Source organism: Lissotriton helveticus, chromosome 2_1 (assembly GCF_964261635.1).
Source record: "Lissotriton helveticus chromosome 2_1, aLisHel1.1, whole genome shotgun sequence".
NCBI classification, from domain to species: Eukaryota; Metazoa; Chordata; class Amphibia; order Caudata; family Salamandridae; genus Lissotriton; species Lissotriton helveticus.
The window spans coordinates 1,617,157,575-1,617,178,568 of NC_136059.1; positions in this window are offsets into that span (position 1 = coordinate 1,617,157,575).

Below are 20,994 nucleotides of genomic sequence, written 5' to 3' on the forward strand. Positions count from 1 at the left end.
GACGTATCTGTAACTCCTTGCGACATGATGTGTCATATTATAAATATGACGCATCAATCATGTCGCAGGGAGAGCGCAGTGAAAAGTGACGCATCGCTGTTTTCACGCAGCGATGCGTCACTTTTCATAAATGAGGCCCCAGGTTGTGTACATACTGTCACATAACGCTCCTGTATGTGGTGCACTAGGGCCTGCGAAGCATGGCAAAGGGATACTCCAACTAAAACCCAGTGACTGGTTTCCTTTATATGGTATAAATATGGCAGGATAAGATTTACAAGCCCCTTGCGCCACTTTTGCATCACTTTTCCCATATTAAAACTGACACGAAAGTGGCACAAAGGCCTTGTAAATCTGCCCCATTGCTCCTAAGGTGCATGACGTAACTAACTTTCCGGACAACCATGGGGAAAGGCAAGTCACATGTTTTTCAGGGGAAATAGACTAGACCGATCGCACTCTGTCTGCTATGAAAGCATGAGTGTATTTTACCAAATCAAGCCTGGGGAGCATGGAAGTGAGAAAAAGATAGAGGGCTTACATGAGGGCATTGTTTGACTATGGTTTAAAGTAGATTGACATAATAATTTGAGTTAAAAGGAAACAACGTGCTTTATCCAATGTGAAAGGAAAAATAATAAACCAATAATTATTATTAGCTCATTAATTAGCATGTATTGCCCATGGCAAAGCTATATCGAAATGGATATATTATATCATTTCAAGTAATTAGAAAATGAATAATCCTTAAATACAATTTAAATATTGTTGTGAATAGAATTTTTTCAAAGTTTTTTAGTCTTGAAACCTCGTTTGTAGGTGTTAATGGTAAAATCTAACTTCTGTTCTCTTTCATACTTCAGTACTCATGTTCTCTGGGCTAATTTCAATTTTCTCTAAAATCACCCATCTAATTTCTTCTGGCTCATGCTGAGAATCTAGGTAATGTTTGACCAATGGGGCTGACAATTTAGATGTCCTAATCACAATGTTCTGTAAGGTGTGTTGCCATGGATCGAGCAGTTTCACCCACCTACCCTAGCTGGTAAGGACATAATATAGCCTTATAGCCCGCCGTAGAGGGCTATTCCCCGCTATTAAAGGCCCTCTCCAGCGTTAAAGGCCCGAGCCGAAGTCGAGGGCCTTTAAAACAGGGAGAGGGACTTTAATAGCTGGTATAGCCCAGCTACGTAGGGCTATAAGGCTATTAGAACATTCTGCCACTAGAGGGCAGAATGTTCTAACAAAAAAAGCCTTATGGGAGTGTGAGGGGATTGGAATCCCCTCAGGCTCCCTGAAGCCTTTGTTCACAGCCAGAGCTGTGATCAAAGAAACATTGGAATATTGGACCTCCAGGCTTATACCAGCCATTCTAAGCCCGGAGCACTCCATTGTTTTCGATGGAGCTCCCAACATTCCAATGTTCTAATAGTAAATAAATAACATTCTTAGTTTTATAGTTCGAGAGTCTTTTGCCTTCACTATGACTCCATTGTGGGTGATAGTGTCAGTCTGTATCGCTGATTCAAAAGCTTTACATAGGGTACATCTGTTTGCTCCACTGCTGGGGAATTTCCATCTATTGTCTTCCGGACAAAAGGGGTACTAGTTTTAAAGCATGGCCTTGCTACAATGTCTCTGATGTTTCTATGTTGGCAATGTTCAAACATCGTTTTTGGAAATTTAAAGTTGATTTTACTTCTGACCCACTGTTCAAAACATGCCAGTTTGAGCAAATGATCTGACTGATTTTTTCATTCATAGTAGAATGACGTGTGACACAGACTATGCGAGAGGTAGTTTGTTGCTCTTGTGTTTGGAGTAAATAGTCTCTGTAAAAAAATGTGCTCATTTGAATGCTTCCCTGACAAGACCTCTAGCAGACCACTTAAATCGGTGTCTTTTCTGTAGCGGTGCAAAAATTGACCAAAGGGGATACTTTGCTTTTGTGTCCTTGGATGATAACTTTCAAAGTGAAGCTATGTGTTTCTCGCTGTGGGCTTGACATATTGATCTAATTCTGGATTTCCAGTGTTATTTTTGAAACGGATGTCCAAAAAGTCAACCTGATCCCTGCTAGTATAACAGGTTAACTGCAAATCAGGGTCACACATATTGAGTCAAAGAAGGAATTCCTTTAGTGGTTCTTCAGAATCAGTTGAATAAAAATATATCATCTACTTATCGAAACCATTGCATAACAGACTCAAAGAAAGGGGATAACTCATTGAAGATGTTTCTGCCTTCAAACTTTCCCATATAAATAATAGCTACTGAAGGTCGATGGGTGCCACCGTGCTTACACCATTGATTTAGTTTGAATAACAGTAGTCCAAATACAAACTTTTTCTCAGACGTTACTCTTTTTAGACTTTCCCAAATAAATGTAGAAGGGCATTCAATGTGCTGTTCACCAAAACGCTTGTAGAGATGATTAAGATATCAACGAATGATTAATTAAACCACAACGTTTTGGTTTCATTTCTAGGTATTTCATGTTTTTTATAGTTACTGTACTAGCCACTGTATTGAAATTAGTTTGTCTAGCTTTATCATCCTTTCTGTGTATTTATTTGGGTATATTTGTTTGTTAAATTGTTACATTCAGACGGGACAAGTTTTACCTATCTCGAATATGAAAGACGAGTTGTGGGACAATTTCATATAAAATGTAGTTCTTGTTATATATATATATATTATATCAGGGATTTATTCAGATTTATTATATTAATTGTGAATTCAAATAAAGTATTTTCATCTATTTACATGTTCTTTTGAACTATGTTTATTATAGGCAAGGGGATTTTTTTGCACAGTAGTTTTAAAAAATGTACAGCCTTGCTAGGTTTCCCTAGGTACCGGCTGAGCTAGTGCTCAAAATCCACGGGTAGGCACATTGCAAAAAGAGAGGTCAGTGTTTAGTGAAAAAATGTGATGTGTCCACATTGCATTTTGGGCCATTTCCTGCTACGGGCACTAGGCCTCCCCACACAAGTGAGGTACCATTTTTTGTGGGGAGACTTAGAGGAGCAAAAGACTTTAGTCATTAACATTTCTAAAACCACGTTAACCAACTCCCAACTGTCTACACTTGAACGAGGTACCTCATTCGTTCCTACATACAATGCCTCTGAATTGGAAATCGAAGTGAGTCTATACAAATTCATGCGAAATTTGAGACTGCACCACTTTTTCACTTGTAGTGTAGCTCCTATTTTCCCAATAGGCTCTGCGCATTGGAATAGTACCTACAGCAGTAAAGGCCTAGGCCAGACGTTAACTAGGTCTACTACTGTCGATACTAGACTTAATTTTTGGGTTTGCCAGCTAAGCTCAGAGTTCGCTAGAAACTTTCTCGAATGTTCAGGAAAGAATTACCTCCCCTGATTAGACAAGAAGGGATTTAGTTTCTGACAACCATAGAACATGACAACTTTGCTCTCCCCTAATCAAGAGTCAATCTCAAGAGTCGTGTGAGCACAAGGCAATTATTTTACTCAGTCAGTACGTGCATTCTTAGTCTCATCAGAATGTAGAGAAAAGGAAGAGACGGGCGTGTTCAATAAAAAGGTGTTATTTATTGATCAGTCTCTTTTCTCATACATGAGAAATGGATCGATATTATTGCAATACTTATAGTTAAGTAAAGTGCATACATTAAAAGCAATAGTATAAAATAATACTGTAAAAACATTGATATGGTTTCTGAGCCATATGATGTTTTAAAATGATTAAAATATATTTACATACACATATACATTTGACTAAACGTACTCAACTGGTGTTTCTAAATACGCCTACCCCGTGTACCTGACCTAAGTCTAATGCGTGGGCGGGAATAGAAAGTTACAGTTTAAGTTACGTTTGTTTTTGCCAAGTGAATAACTAAAGAATTCTCTGTGAGGGGTTATTCAGTTCTGTACCTGGAATTTAGGATGAATGAGGAATGGTATCTCTTTCTCTGCTCTCGATATTCCAGGCTGCCCGCGAGGGCTGCCCAGAAGCGCCGGTGCTGGGTCTCTCGGCTTGAGATAGCAGCGCGTCTCTCAGCGCATCAGGAAGGCGGGGCTGCTGCCAGCGGGGTCTGCTTCTGCTCTCGGCTTCGGCAAGTATGGCTGCTCCGTCTTGTCACCACGCGTGTGTTTGCATAGGGCAAGGTCGGCAATATTTATACCTTAAAGGTGCCGGGATTGACGTAAGGATGGACATAGGTACGTCAATAAAGATGTCATACGACTTGCTCGTTAGCACATTCTTTTGCAAAAGTTCTCTGTGAAATCAAAACAATGGCCGCACGGATTATCCAGGTTGTCATAGGTTTGATTTGTTATGAGAACGTCGTATGCCTTATCAGGGGCTGGAGGAATGTCGCTTGTCTAATTAGATCTCAAGCGTTATGACCTAATCAGATAACACGTTCCTGTGCCGTAGTGTGACTGCGTCAGATAACGGTATCTGCATCATGGGGGCTGTTCTTGCCTCATGGGCTGACTGTTAGTTAACTTGATAGTTAGTTTAACCAGAATAGGGTCAGGAATAGGGGGATCGATTCAGAACCTATAGAAATACACGACACCCACTCCACGCTAACTATGGTCATATCTACTAATCTATGCATAGTATAACATAGTACAACATACTATAGAGTATAGTGTATACCTTACCACCCCAAAATACATAAATGCATTTTGAAATTTTCAAATATACTGAAAAATTGCAGTCATATATATTGTATGCACTTAAGCTATGAATTAAATGCAAAAGTAAACACGCATTGTTATGCATTATTGCTTTTTGGTATATGAGAAATACACATGAAATGGCTCTTAATATGGCTATACAGAAAGGAAGTTCGAGACCATTTCATCACATAATAAAATATTTGTGAACATACCAGCGGGCAGCTAAAGTCTATAAAGTATCTAAAAATAGAAATCTTAGTTCTCTAGGAATAGTTTCTTACTTTAAGCAGAAGATCAGTGTCCCGGAAAAAAATATGTAGAAAAATATTTTTGGGGCTTGCTGAAAAAATTGCTGTCCGTGAACTGGATTGTAATTGTTCATGTGACTTTATTTTTAAAGTTGAAGGCCGAATTCAGGGAACGTCGTGTGCGAGTTTACTCAAAAGTCTCTATTTCTGTTCCGGAGAGAACATCATATTATTCAGGCTTTCGAAAAAACTGTCAACAGCTTCATGGGAAAGTTCCACTAAGTCGGAAATAGGGGTAACCATGCATTCGTGCGCATGATTGTCTCCATTGACATTCTGATTTGCATTGCTGACAGAAGGTCGTACCTGTTCGATGCTGCTTTCATCTTGAACTTCACTACCCTTCAATCGTAGTGGTGAAGATTCCAGGAATGCCGTCATCAGGATTGGCAGCCTTTGAGGGCAGCACAAAGCGTGAACCTTGGTAGGAACCAACAGTGTATCTGCATCCACCGGCGCATCCGATTGTAGCGTCAGACAGGTGTCTAACACGCATTCTTCTCCGCATAGCAGACACCTTAGTACAGGTAAAACACACCTTTGCCACATTGGTCGAAATGATAGAAACCAAGTCATATTTAGGTCTCTAAGCCGGGAGAGTCCCAGGATTTTTGATATCCGGTCCCGGTATCCAATGGCTAGGATCGTCTCTTCCATTGTCGCGAGAGTTTGATCTGTGACATGGGTTGCCATAACGAAAAATAAGGACTAGGAATAGGATTCCTGCAATTAGTCCCAGGATCAGGGGAAGTCCGCCAAAAATCGAATGGACGAAATCCGGAAAAATACCCAGTATGGCTTTGAATGGTGTTAATGCCATCGAAAATACTGTCTTAAATACCTTTGAGACCCCAGTGGTATCAGAAATATTTAAGATTTCGCTCAGGATTTCCGCGAAATGTACGGGGGAATTGGTTGATAATAATGTATGTATCTCTGCAGTCGTCCTTGCGACTTGTAGATCATACGTTTCTTTTGATGACGTGAGCCTTGTAGGCGTCTGAAGAAGCACTGTTTTCATTCTGCTTAAAGTGTCTATTCGAATAGAAGTAATTTTCAAACTGGGCCATGCCCTTGCCTCCCTGTCTGGAAAGGAGCTGGGGAACAAAGAACGTCCACAGCACTTGACCTTCGCCGTTGTAGTTACTAGATAAGGAGTCCCGGGCATAAGACTGCAACATCTGCGGTCTACAATAAGAATGTAACTCCCATTATAGAGTCTTTGAAAGAATGGTTCTATTTCAGTTGCAGGTGCGCCTTGCTGGTGACATGAAAGGTTGTATGAATTCCCTTCACAGGCTCCGTGCAAACTAATACCGTTACACAGAAGCGTGCCGCTTAGTGACATAGCACAATTGTTGCCACTAAGAAACACTTTCTGTCCTTTATTACTGACACATGCATGTGAATAGGGCAGGTTCCAAGTTGTTTTAAGGTACCCCTTTCCCAATTTCTCGTACATGCCAGCCTGTATATATTTTCGGCAGTATTGAAACCTGAAGGTTGAGATAGGAATATTTATGATTCCGTGGATTATCCATTCACTGACAGGTCGTTCTGACATTGTCATTGGTAATCTTTCTAGTTTTTCAATGCTCAAGATTGTATAATCAGCACCCTTTTGCGCCATACCGATTTGTCTATCAGTAAGGTTAAAGATTTGGAATAGTGACGTTGTGTTGATTAAACGCCAAGGCACATAGCCTGAACGCAGATTTTGTAACGTCCAACCAAGCTGTACAATAGAACGCAATTGTGACTGACCATGTTGTAATAACAGTAAGTCTTGCGATAATATATCGATTGCTGAAGACACAATGCTGTCCAAAGAAAAAATTCTGGAGGACAGAGTCATTAACCCATTGTCCACTACAGAAAGTGATTTTTCCAAATTAATACGATCAATTTCACGTATTCTCTCTGCTGTTTCAATTTGAGTAACCTTCCAGGCCTCATTGTATGCTGCATATATAGAGGCTGCTATGAAACGCTTTTGACGCTGTTTGCGTGGTCCCATTATGAAATCACGCAAGTCAGCACCATCAGTAAGTAAAGTTAGGTGTTGCTTAATTTCAGGCAGTGTGGAAGTTTGTAGCCATTGAAGGCATAATTTGCCCACACTGTAGGTTGTTATTATCCCTGGGTGATGTCTTTGGGGATATCTAGGGTCTGGCCTGTTCATTTTGAAACCCTGTGTTTTATTCAGGAATCTATCTTGACAGTTATTTGTATCTGTGGGCCAGATCAACCATTGTTCCCAATCAGGATGTGTTCTGTTTTGGTTAAGTATATGGTTTATGTCTATTTCTTCATCTGTATCAGAGTTATTGCTAAACATTGTTGGCTTTGGAATAGACAGGTTATTTAAATCTTTGATTTTGGCTAAGCCAAGACAGGTGGTTTGTTGAACAGTGTCATTAAAAATATCATTTGTTCTGGGATCATGCAGGCTCTAAACAAAGCTTCTAAACCCTGTACTTGCCATTCTTTTGTACCCCAAACACTTTTCAAATCAACATTTTTGTCCCAATAATCAAATCCAAAAGTATTCATTTTTTCAAAGAATGAATCTGAATATATCAATTTTGTGTTGGTTATCATTGTTTTCATCCCTGTCTTGTTTGACAATTTAAAATAAAATGTTTCAGCATTACTTGTGTTAAAACCTTGAAAGTATGAATATTTGTCATAAACGGTTCTTGAACTCCCTTTTGGAGGTGTTGCACAATGTTCCCATTGATTATAATTTAAAACATTTCTAGGTTGTGCAGATTTATGCAAGAAATGGTTACCATAATGGTTATAGCAGTACATACTATCATAATTTGTAGAACCTTGCAAATAATCATGTTTTGTAAATTTAGCAGACATTACTAAGTCAGACATCATGTTGTTAATACTTTCAAAGTCCCAATCATCAGCAAATGAGTTTGGTTTTGCAAAGTCACTCAAGGAGATCTTGATTTGATGTGGATATTTCAGGATCTCGACCGGACCATAAATTTCATAGTCAGTGTTGTCCCAGGCTACCCCACCAGGTATCGGATTTTCTGTGAAGTTGGCTGAAGAAAGTTCTGAAGAAAGTTCTCTTTTCTCGACGTGTGAAGATGTGTGTGGTTTGAGGACCAAGTTGATGTTCTGACTTGCTGTGTCCATTTTAGCATATTTTCCCTCAATGGAGCGTCCCAAAGTAAATACCATGATGAGCCAAAGTATGAGGATAAATGCACCAAAACCCACCCAAAATTCAATCCATGGAGAAACCAGATATGTTTCTTTCAGTTGTTTCAAAAGTTCCTTAGCTTTGTCTTTAAAGGATTTGGATGATGGCTGTGTCTTTGATTCACTGAAACCTTCAGAGGAATCATCGAAGTTGATGAAGTAACCAGATGCAGTTCTGTCAATTGTTCCAATTGGTTCAGGATTTTTGTTTTTTGCATTTTCACTTGGTACTTCAGTATAGATTGGTGTGTCTCTGCTAAATGTCTTTATTTGGGTTTTCAGAGGTCTGAGTTCTATTGCATTGTTGCATAGTCCTTGTTGTTCTTCTGTAGGCGTTTCGAATGTGATGAGCCTCTTTGTTAGGACCTCTGTACTTGTAGCAAACCTTGGTGTTCTGCTACTTATTGGGAGTCCACTTGGCCTACTGTTTGTTATCGGCCACATGTTGTGGTTTTACCAGGTCGATGGATACAACTCGGTTCTCCTTTTTTCCAGCAAGTGGCGGTAGTACAACTGATCTTGTCCCGTTGACAGACAAGACAGGAACTGCTTTTCTGTAAGAAGGCCCAAATTCCTTCTTTACCGCGATCTTCTCCCTGACTAGATCCCCGACTTTTGGAATCCAGACAGGTCTTGCTGGGACAGGTGGTGATTCTTCAGTGGTTGTTGGCTGTTGTTTCAACTGTATGTTGCTCAGGTCTTTTCTTGTTTTGTTTAAGTCCTGCAAAATAGCCAAACGGTCTTTGACATCAAAGGTTTTTTCTATTACCACTGAAGTCTGACTATCAAGGTCAGAGATCAACATCCTAGTTCCGAATAATAATTCGTACGGACTGAATCCCTTCAGAGAATTTCTTGGCAAGTTATTTAGACTACGTTGGACACTTATTAGATGTTTGACCCACCCAGCTCCCGAACCTAATATCCTTTCTATTATAGATTGCTTTCTGCCTTGGTTTTTTCTTTACACCATCCCATACCCTCAGGAAGGAAGTGAGAAGATTCCCGCTGGGCTGTGCTCATTTGGCCATGTTTCTCCCCCCAGGCTGGATTGCCTGAGTGAAAACAATGGTCGAACGTAGCATGCTCTTAGCGTATATGCCATTTAGACTCGCAAATCTTGTATAATAGTCCGGACGTCAGCCGAGTGCTGAGGATCTACATTATAAGTGGAAACTAGCCTGTATATGTTAATCGCAAGCCATTCTTTTTAGTGGTGATGTTATCTGCAGTCAGATTCCACCGTATTTTATTTTTTCTCTCCCCACTGCGATTTCTGTTGCAGTTTGGGCAGTTTTTTACAAACATGGTATGATGTAGGCTCATGCCAGGCCACCAATACCGTGATTGTAAATCTTCCAGAGAATCTTTTAGTTTGAGGTGTCCAAGACCCTCGCCCATATGTGCGTCTGCGATTAACAAGTGTCTCCTGTCCATGTTTGGAATCACTCTATCCCCCACTCCAGGGATTCGAGCAAAAGGAACGGAGTTTGCATCGATTATGTATGTGTAATTGAGTGGATAGTTGATCGGTAACGCTGAGCAGTCGCCTTTTGATGACGTTTTCACTGCCAGCAATGTTTCGCCGTCAATGTATTTTAATGTACGCTTTTTTCGATCTACGGGAGCCAGTTTAGTGGCTGCCGCTGCGGCTGCTTCAGCCAATGAATTCCCTACAACGTGAACGCCATCACGCTGATGACTCAGTGAGTGAGTCACGTGAGTCTTTGGTAGTTCTTTTTTCAAAAGAGCTACTTGTTCCCAGAGAAGTCTCTGCTTTATTGGTGCATCTGTGTCATCTTTGTAACCGTTCTGAATCCATGTCTGCAAATGGCTGTTATATGATTTGACGCAGTAATATGAATCTGACACTATAAGTGTCGGGAATTCGTGATCCGCATTATCTAGCGCCATTTTTAATGCGATTATTTCAGTTTGTTTTTCTGAATTAGTTTCTACTGAGTGTGATTTTGTTAATAGAGGTTTTAATATACCTCCGCGCCACACTTCTTTTGTAATCTCACATGTGGGGTTGTATGCTTGTTCTCCCCAAACGGAGGGTTGAGCATGTCCGTCTGTGTAGATTACACAGGCGTAATGTCGTAGAGGCAGAATGTCGATTGGCAGAGGATACGTCTTTTCATATTTTAGATTTTTTTAATTCTTCTAGTTTAGAAAATTGTCAGCCAGGCTATACTTGATAATTCATATCCTTCGTATAGGACTTTTAGATGGGCAATTCTGGATTTTTTGAAGTTGAATTTATAACCCTCTGCAGCGAAACCAAGTATTATGGTGTTCACTCTTTTCAAGTGAGTCTCCAAGTCATCATCTGTTAAGTAAATGTCATCGACATAAGATAATGCTTCATCATCATATAGTTGTAGTAATTCTGTTACTCTCGCTGAGAATACCCCCGGGCTGTTCTTGTACCCCTGGGCTAATCGACAGAATTGTTTTTGAGTGCCATTTACTGAGAATGCAGTTAAATATCTGCTCTCTGGTGCTTTGTTTTGACAAAAGAATCCATTGGAGATGTCCAAGGTTGTTTTGTATTTTTTGCGCACTATGTTATTCATTAGTGCAGCACTGTGTGAGTTTTGCACTGCAAAAGTTTTGCAACATGTGTTAAGGTGTCGGTAATCCAAAACTAGACGGTATGAATTGTCTGGTTTGGCGACCGGAAACAAAGGATTGTTCATTTGTGAGGTGCAAGTTTCAATCACCCCCTGGTATTCTAGCTGATCTAGTATTTCATTTACTTGTTTTTTAGATTCTTGCTTAATTGGGTACTGCCTTTGTGCAGTAGGTTGTGATTTTAACTGGATTTTGTGAGGAGGAGAATCCTCATCCCATCCTACATGATTTTTATATAAAGCAGGTGCTAAGGCCACTGCCCACTTTCTAGCAAGTGTATATTTTTTATGAATCGGGATTTGATTCGAGAAGGCAGGCATAATTACTTCTTCGCCATGAGGGCACTCCCTGACAAACTCTGGTGGCCAGTCTTTTTCAGCTAGAAGGATGTCATAGCCTTTGGAGAGGTTATCCCAAAATAGTCCCCTTATTTTCCTAGTCTTATCTCCCTCTATACGTAATGTTATCTCGTATATCTTGTGGGGCTTGCTAACTCTGGTGTCTGCAGTTTCCACTTGAAGATATTCATTCATGTCCACTGTCTCCAGATGATTCATAAGGACTTTGCGAGCTATGCTCACCTCTGCTGCGCTGTCTAGCATTGTCTGAGCCCACTCTCCGTTTTTCAGTTGTGTCCTCAGTATTCTCGGCATTGTTAACTACCTTGATACTGGCTACCTTCTTTTTTGGAAATTGTAATTTCTTTTTCAGTTGAGCAGGTTCCTTGTCTTTGGACTTGGCGTGCTCTTCTGATCGTCCTCTTCTTTCCGATTTCTGCGAGGAATTCTGAAGAGATTGAGAGGGACGTGTATCAATGTCTTGATATCTATCAGGTTTTTTAATATTATCCCTATTTCTAAGGTTATATCTATTCCCAGAGGGGTCACTCTGCGGTGACCTCTGTCTTTGGTTTGGAGATTTCTCTCTTCGCCTAGGAGACCTTCCTCTGGACTGGAATTTATTTTCCTTGGGATTGGATTGTTTGTTTCCATCCCAGTTCTTTTTTGGTGAATTATTATTATTAAAAAATATTTTTTCTGGACTTGTAGTCAGTTGCGGTTTTACTGGTATTCCACCTAGACTATCTCTGCCTAGTACTTCATAGGATTTTTCTATGATTCTGGCTATTTCAGCTGGTTGGTCTGCTATATCTGTCTCTTTTAACCTCTGGCGAATCGCCACGTTTGCTGCTTCACCTTTTATGTTGGCTAATAGTATAGCCGAAACCTGCTTGAAGTCTTTTAGTAATTTCATACCAAGAGTTAAAGCAGGTTCTGGACCGTATTCATCTTGAATTTGTTTTAGCACATCTGGTATTACCGAAATGGATGGAACACCGTGCGTTTTTGTATAGATGGAAGCAAAGACTGTACCCCAAGTGTCACAGTCCTCAATGTGTGGTGCGATTCCCATTGGGAGACATATAGTCAGAATCCTGTGTTTTTCTAATGGGGTGGTGTCAGGAAACACCGCCTCTATTTGGGTGATTTTCTGTGCCAACCAGAATGGTATTTGTTCCCGTTTAGCTGGAACTTTACCTAGGCAGGATTGGATGTTCTGTGGTGTAATTTTATTTGTGTTCCCCTGGTGAGGGGTCAGCTGTGGAAGTTTAATCGCTGGCTGAAGTGTTGAAGTCCGCATTACATACTGAACTAATTGTCTGTGAATTTTTAGTAATTGTTTTAGCTGTGTTAATAGTTCAGCTGCAGGCATCCTATCGACGTCTGGATGTGGTGTGTATCCGGCTAGGACCGGCCACGTTGCTCCTGGTCTTCCTAAAGGACCGAGCCTTGTAATGTGATTATTGTGTTTTAGGGCGCCATCAAATAAGAGCAAATGCTCTTGGAATTTGAGTGGTACTTCCACCTCCTCGAAAGGAGTGTATGTTTCAGGAGGTTCCTCTACTTTGTAATAGTGGAAGTACTTTGTTACAGCATTTGCTGCTGGAAAATGTATCCATGTATAGTATACCTCTGTCTGCCGATATTCGTGTGCCTCGATTACGAATATGACTGTGCCACCTCTAGGTGTCAGTCCATTTTCTATAAGTTTTAAGGTTATAGATCTCCTTTTAATGACCGGAATGAGTGTTATATTCGGGTCTGCTGCTTGCATGGTAGCATCAGCATCTGCGAGTTCAGTTGCTAATCTAACTGCCTCTCTTTCTTCATCACTGTCTCCCATTTTACAGACAGGATGGTATTATGTTTATTTGCAGATCAGGTTTCTTATGGAACAAAGATTAGATGCACAATATTTTGGAACACTGTTTATCCTTCAACGTTGACTAGACCAAGAACCATACATAGGAGTTCCCTCCTGCGAGGTTTTGGAGCATATAACCTTTCACCCACTCCAGACGTCTTTGGAGTATTTGGGAAAAGGGGTCTGAGTGAGAAAGCACGACTGAGTTACTCTAAATGTCTTACGTTAGTTTTATCGCCCTTTCCAAACGCGTTGGGCGCCATGTAGTGTAGCTCCTATTTTCCCAATAGGCTCTGCGCATTGGAATAGTACCTACAGCAGTAAAGGCCTAGGCCAGACGTTAACTAGGTCTACTACTGTCGATACTAGACTTAATTTTTGGGTTTGCCAGCTAAGCTCAGAGTTCGCTAGAAACTTTCTCGAATGTTCAGGAAAGAATTACCTCCCCTGATTAGACAAGAAGGGATTTAGTTTCTGACAACCATAGAACATGACAACTTTGCTCTCCCCTAATCAAGAGTCAATCTCAAGAGTCGTGTGAGCACAAGGCAATTATTTTACTCAGTCAGTACGTGCATTCTTAGTCTCATCAGAATGTAGAGAAAAGGAAGAGACGGGCGTGTTCAATAAAAAGGTGTTATTTATTGATCAGTCTCTTTTCTCATACATGAGAAATGGATCGATATTATTGCAATACTTATAGTTAAGTAAAGTGCATACATTAAAAGCAATAGTATAAAATAATACTGTAAAAACATTGATATGGTTTCTGAGCCATATGATGTTTTAAAATGATTAAAATATATTTACATACACATATACATTTGACTAAACGTACTCAACTGGTGTTTCTAAATACGCCTACCCCGTGTACCTGACCTAAGTCTAATGCGTGGGCGGGAATAGAAAGTTACAGTTTAAGTTACGTTTGTTTTTGCCAAGTGAATAACTAAAGAATTCTCTGTGAGGGGTTATTCAGTTCTGTACCTGGAATTTAGGATGAATGAGGAATGGTATCTCTTTCTCTGCTCTCGATATTCCAGGCTGCCCAGAAGTGCCGGTGCTGGGTCTCTCGGCTTGAGATAGCAGCGCGTCTCTCAGCGCGTCAGGAAGGCGGGGCTGCTGCCAGCGGGGTCTGCTTCTGCTCTCGGCTTCGGCAAGTATGGCTGCTCCGTCTTGTCACCACGCGTGTGTTTGCATAGGGCAAGGTCGGCAATATTTATACCTTAAAGGTGCCGGGATTGACGTAAGGATGGACATAGGTACGTCAATAAAGATGTCATACGACTTGCTCGTTAGCACATTCTTTTGCAAAAGTTCTCTGTGAAATCAAAACAATGGCCGCACAGATTATCCAGGTTGTCATAGGTTTGATTTGTTATGAGAACGTCGTATGCCTTATCAGGGGCTGGAGGAATGTCGCTTGTCTAATTAGATCTCAAGCGTTATGACCTAATCAGATAACACGTTCCTGTGCCGTAGTGTGACTGCGTCAGATAACGGTATCTGCATCATGGGGGCTGTTCTTGCCTCATGGGCTGACTGTTAGTTAACTTGATAGTTAGTTTAACCAGAATAGGGTCAGGAATAGGGGGATCGATTCAGAACCTATAGAAATACACGACACACTAATGTATGTCCCCCTACGGTCACCCCTGTGACTCATACTTGCAAGGATTTGAGAAGCAAGAGTACTTTCTTGGCCCCGGTGAGCCACAAGATCTTTGACACATATGAAACCATCACCATGAACTTCATCAAAGACTATTTCAAAAAATCAGTTCACATTCGCAACAACTTCAATCGTAGGGAATCCAGAGCGTTGGATCAAATCGCATGCAATCCCAACATCGTGTGTTGCAAAGCAGACAAAGGGGGAGCATTGGTTGTATTGGACAGTGACTACTATAACAAGAGTGTGACTGAACACGTCCATGACACTGACTTGTACATGAAGTTAACGCATGACCCCACTGAGACATTTTCCAAGGTTCTGAAAACCATTCTGGATAAAGCAGTTACTATGGGTACCATTACCTATAAAGACCACAAGTATTTAACACAAGCTCATCCCAAATGTCCCGGCATCCACATGCTACCCAAGATTCACAAGACTCTACATCAACCACCATTCCGCCCCATCGTATCGACTAAGAATTCCATTCACGAACTAACAGGTAAATTCATTGACCTTTACCTTCAGAGCATTGTCAAGAACATGTCCACTTACTTACGTGACACCACTGATTTTTTAAACCGTCTTCAGCAAGTGACCTTTGAGCCTGACAACACATATACCCTGGTTACCATCGACGTATGTGCCTTCTACACATCGATACCACACAATAGGGGTATTGAAGCAATTGAATCCTTTCTATTGACCCATCCCATCGATGACGACTTGAAAGTTCTTATACTGGAACTCATACAATTCACACTCTACCATAGTTATTTCTCATGGAACAATGATTACTATCTGCAGCTCGTTGGCACATCAATGGGTAACTGCGCAGCGCCTAGCTACGCCAACCTCTTCATGCATCGCATGGAATTGGATCACATCTTGAGCAACAACAAATGGATCAACAACATTCTTACCCTGTGGCGATACATTGATGACATTTTTTTAATTTGCATTGGTCAACCTGAAGAAATATCCGAGTTTCTGATGTATATCAACAGTCTTGATGATCATATACAATTCACTCATACCATCAGCACCACCAGTCTACCCTTCCTGGATGTCCGGGTCACTTTACTGGACTACAAACTAGTCACTGACCTGTTTGTGAAATGTACTGACCGAAACAATGCCCTATTTTTTACCAGTTGTCATCCATCTTCTTTGAAAAGGCATCTACCTTATTCACCGCTGTTAAGGGCCAAAGGAATCTGTTCGGAACCTGAGGCGTATGAGCTGTCTGAGCAAAAGATCCTACAGAAATACAGAGATCGTAGATATCCTGAATCCACTTTCCTGGTAGCCAGATCACGCATTTCCAAAAAGAATTGCCAAGACCTGTTGACTCCTCACATTAAACCCACCAGCAACCAGAGACCGGTCTTTGTGTCCAAATACTCTACCAAAAGTACTGCCATCAAAAACATCATCTTAAAGAACTGGGACATGATTCAATATGAACTGGATTTCCAAGGCATTTTCTACCATAGACCACTGTTTGCCTACCAGAGAGCAAAAAACATCAAGAATATTTTGGAGACCCGACCAACTGACTCCTCTACCCGCTATACTGGCACCAAACCATGTCTAAATTGCAGTCACTGCAACAATATCATCACAGGGAATTCCATCAATCACCCATCATCTGGAAAAACCATCAAACTCTTGACCAACGCAACTTGCGATTCTAAAAATGTTGTGTATTTACTTAAATGTCCCTGCGGGTTACCCTATGTGGGTAAAACTGAAAGGAAATTAAATGTTTGTTTGACTGAACATAAGAGCACCATAAGGAACAAGACCATCAAAGCACCTCTTGCGGCTCATTTTACCGCACACCATCATAATGTCAGCCAACTGCGGTTCCTTGTTTTGGAGATTGTTCCGTTGAGACCAGGCATGGATAACAGAAAAAGACTTCTTCAAAGAGAAACTGTTTGGATAAAGAGACTTGATGCATGCCAGCCTAAAGGCCTTAATGATTGAATACAGTTGCTTCCTTTGATCTACCTGTTGTCTTACCTGCTGACTTTCTTTACCCACATGTACCTTTCCCTTTTACCTTCCATTTCTACATTCTATACGTCTTCTACTGTTTTAAGCTTTAATTCTCTATTTTTCCAACTTTTTTTTTTCCTTGACACTCATCCACTTCCTTATCCTTGACATTCTGCGTTCCTTTCGTTTCCCTTCACCCTCACTGCATTTTTCCCTTTACATTAGTCTTTTATACTGTGACCTACATATCCGCCTTTTTCTTCCACTACATCTTCATCACTATCTACTGTTACCTCCATGGCACTTTTTTATAACTTTAAGTTGAAGATTCCCCGTTGTTTGCTTCCCCCCCCCAAGATGGCTGCCCAGCTTACGTTTGTTTTCCTAGTCCTTTTTTTGAACCCCCGTCAAATTTCACTTTCATCATTTTATTAGTCACGTTATACTCGTTTCTCTTGTTTAATGTTTGTTTTCGTGTTTACTTTCATAGTTCATCGTCACTTTCTTCACTTGTCGGTATACATTCTCCCCTTAGTCCGCTGTTTATGTTTATGCCTCACGTCTTTTTTTATTTACTTCCGGATTAACCCCCGGCACTCTTTACTCCCCCGACTGACACGCTACGCGCTATTTCATGGATTCTTCCAGTAAGCCCTGAACACTCTGTTTGCTCTAACCTCTGCCACACGGGTGATTTATACTCTCACTCAGTCTCCGTAACTCGCAAATAATGTGTTAGGTATTCTTTGACCGGTGCGCACCTCGTTTTACCCGATGTTACACTTCTTGAGACTGTCATTTATATCTTTGGTATACTCCGTCTTCTCACCTTTTCCGCTTACCTTTTCAGGCACCTTATGTCCTACACGCGTTTCCCTGCATGTTACTCTTTACACTCACACCTGTGTTAATCTCGAGTTACCGACACACTTTACGTTTGACCTCACTTTGTTTATGCTAGCACCATTTGGAGGACGCTCCTCTTCCTGATACGTTGTACTCTTCATTTTCAGATTGCGATGTGTCCCCTGATGAAGGGCCACAGTCCCGAAATGCATAGGGACACTAATAATGCAATTGGATTTTCATGAACATTGAATTGTGTATACAATTTTTCAACGTAGTCACTATGATTTAATATGCGACTCTCAAAATAAATCCTACCTATAATGGAATATTGATGAACAATATATTTTCATTTTCGACTTTGCCAAAACTCATTGAATTTTCCCTGAAGAAGTTACCTTCTCTAACTGGAGTGCCACAGGAAACAGTGCAGGAGGTTCCTGCACTCCCCCATTTACAATGTTGAAATCCGGAGCCCCCATTGGCCAGGAGGGACTCTTTCCTGGGCACCCGAAGATACATATACGATCCCATTTAAGTTGACCTTGCTGAATTTGTACAGAGGGTGTGCCGCCATCCCATTCTACGAGACTTAGAGGAACACAGAATAGTGGATGCAATGTTATTACCAATTGTCTTTCTATGCATTTCTGCCTTCCAAATTTATGATAGTGTGTAAAAAAGAAGTCTTCTTGAAAAATGTCCTCTGATTCACATGCTAGTATGGCTACCCACAAATTTCGAGATATGCAAAAAAACACTGCTCCTAAACTCCATATTTTGTTCCCATTTTGGAAATGCATAGGTTTTCTTGACACCTATTTTTCGCTCTGTATTTTACCAAATTAATCGCAGTATACCCTGTTCACAATGAAAAAACATTGCAAGGTGCAGCTTAGTTATTGTCTCGGGGTACCTCGGGTTCTTGATGGACCTACAAGTCCTATACATCCTCGCAACCAGAAGGATCCAGCAGACATAAAGGTATATTGCTTTGAAAAATCTGCTATATTTAGTAGACATTACAGGTGAAATGAGGACACAAATGGCTCTTTATTTCAACTCATAGTCAATATCTTTTTATTTCACCTATGACTTTCGATAGGAATCTACACAAAATGCCAGAAAAATGCCAAAAGTATATGGAAAAGTTAGATTTTCCGACAAAAGTTTGCCTGTTCATGAAAAGCTGGGAGATGGTGATTTTAGCACCACAAACCCTTGCAGATACCATTTGCTGTGAAAACAGATATGCTTTCCACAGACTTTCTAATTGACCTACTGGATATCGGCATGAAGAGGAATCACTTTGTGTTCAGAAAACAATTCCACTTCCAGTGTAAGGGAGTAGCCATGGTCGCTACATACACACCTAGCCTGGCAAACATCTACATGGATGACCACGAGGAAGAACACCTATGCTCCCACAACAACCCTTTTATTGACTTCATAGCAGTCTGGAAGAGATACATAGACAATGTGGTCATGATCTGGTCAGGCACGGAGGACCAGCTGAAAGAATTCTATGTATGGCTTAATGGAAGAAGTGGTGACATCCAATTTACCATGAACTAACATAGAGAGACCATCAACTTCCTTGACATCACTTTCAAAGTGGACAATGGCCTCCTATACTGTGGCCTATACAGGAAACCAACTGAAAGGAACACGCTGTTGAAATACGAATCACACCATCCGCGTAACCTACGTGACAACTTGCCCTATGGGCAATATTTGAGATTGAGGAGGAACTGCACACGGAGAGAAGACTTCTTCAGAGAGACGGATGTCCTGACAAAGCGGCTGCGTGAACGGGGTTACCCCACAGGACTTCTGAAATGCACCAGAAAAAGAGCCTGGTACTGCCCGAGAGACCAACTACTACAACCCAAGGCCAAGAAAGCAGGTGTTGACAGCATCGTGTGTGTGAAAACTTTCCACTCGAAAAGCAATGACATCAAAAAGATTATCAAGAAATATTGGAACCAGGTGGCCTCTGAACTCAACACAGAATACAACCCTATGTTCACTTTCAAAAGAGGCAGGAACCTGAAGGACAATGTAGTGAAGGCCTACCTGGAACCCCCGAAGAAAATCGGACCTGAGGAGCCAACTGGGGCTCCCACCCATACTGGGACATTTCAAATGCGGCTTCTGCAAAGCCTGCCCCTCCTGCATGGAAGGCTCAACACTGATGCATAACAATATTTCTTTCAAACTACCTGCCTTCACTAAATGCAATAGCGCCAATGTCATTTGCACAATCTTTTGCCCTTGCAATACACCCTAAATCGGACAAACAACCGAAAAGGTGAAGTCCAGGATCTTGCAACACATGAGCTGAATCAGACGTAAGGTTCAAGGCGCCCCATTGGTGGAACACTTCCTAGCCATGAACCATCCACCAGAAAGCATCAGATGGAGAGTGGTGGAGAAGATTGACACAAACCCGAGGGGTGGCTCCATCCGTGAGGCTCTGAATCTGAAGGAATGTAGGTGGATACAAACTTTGAACGCTGTGACAAATGGGCTTAACGAACAGGAGGAGATAGCTAAGCAGATGGGCTTACTATAGAACCCAGATATCCATATCCAAATAGAGCCCTGATTTCCACACGCATGCAGGCAACCAAGAAGAGGCAGGCATGTAGTATATATAACCTACAAACAAGGAGTGCATGCTCCACACACATAGTATGTACAGGATTGGCTGTTCCAGGCTTAACCCTCAAATGTCAACACATATAACCATTTTGCAGCGTTGATGCGCATGCATATTTGTTATTATGTCTTCCTGAGCACGCAGAACAAATGTACCATACATGAAATACACACTACTGTATGGACACTTATTGAGTAATTCTAATCCTGTTTGTATTCAAACGTTTCTCCAATCTGTTAAACAGGATCGACATAATTTTTGGACATTGATACCTGATATTCTGTACCTCTGTTTGTGCATAGAACACTTGTAAATATACACTACTCAATGTATACCTATTGAGATAATCGTGGCCTTTATGTTCTTAAACGTCTTTAATTGTTGTATGAGGTCCCTGCTTCTATTACTGCACATACGGCAAGTCTGTGGATTACACTGCACACGGTACAACTTGGTCAAACAGTTCCTAACTAGCGTACATATGCCTGAGAAGCACATTCATACACTCCACACGCCCCTACCCGAAGACAGGCCTGACCCCTTCATGGGTTAATTTTTCCTCTCACGCTTGAAGCGTGTTATAGGATGAGAAGCCTGGTGAGCTTTGTTGCCTAGCAACCTCAATACTGTCAGCAACGTACACTCTACTGCATGACACGTCGATCCCTTGGATATATTGATGGCCAGTGCGCTGCCTGCTATCTGACTTGTTTCAGATCAAGGACGGTACTACGGCCCTTCCTCCCGACACTC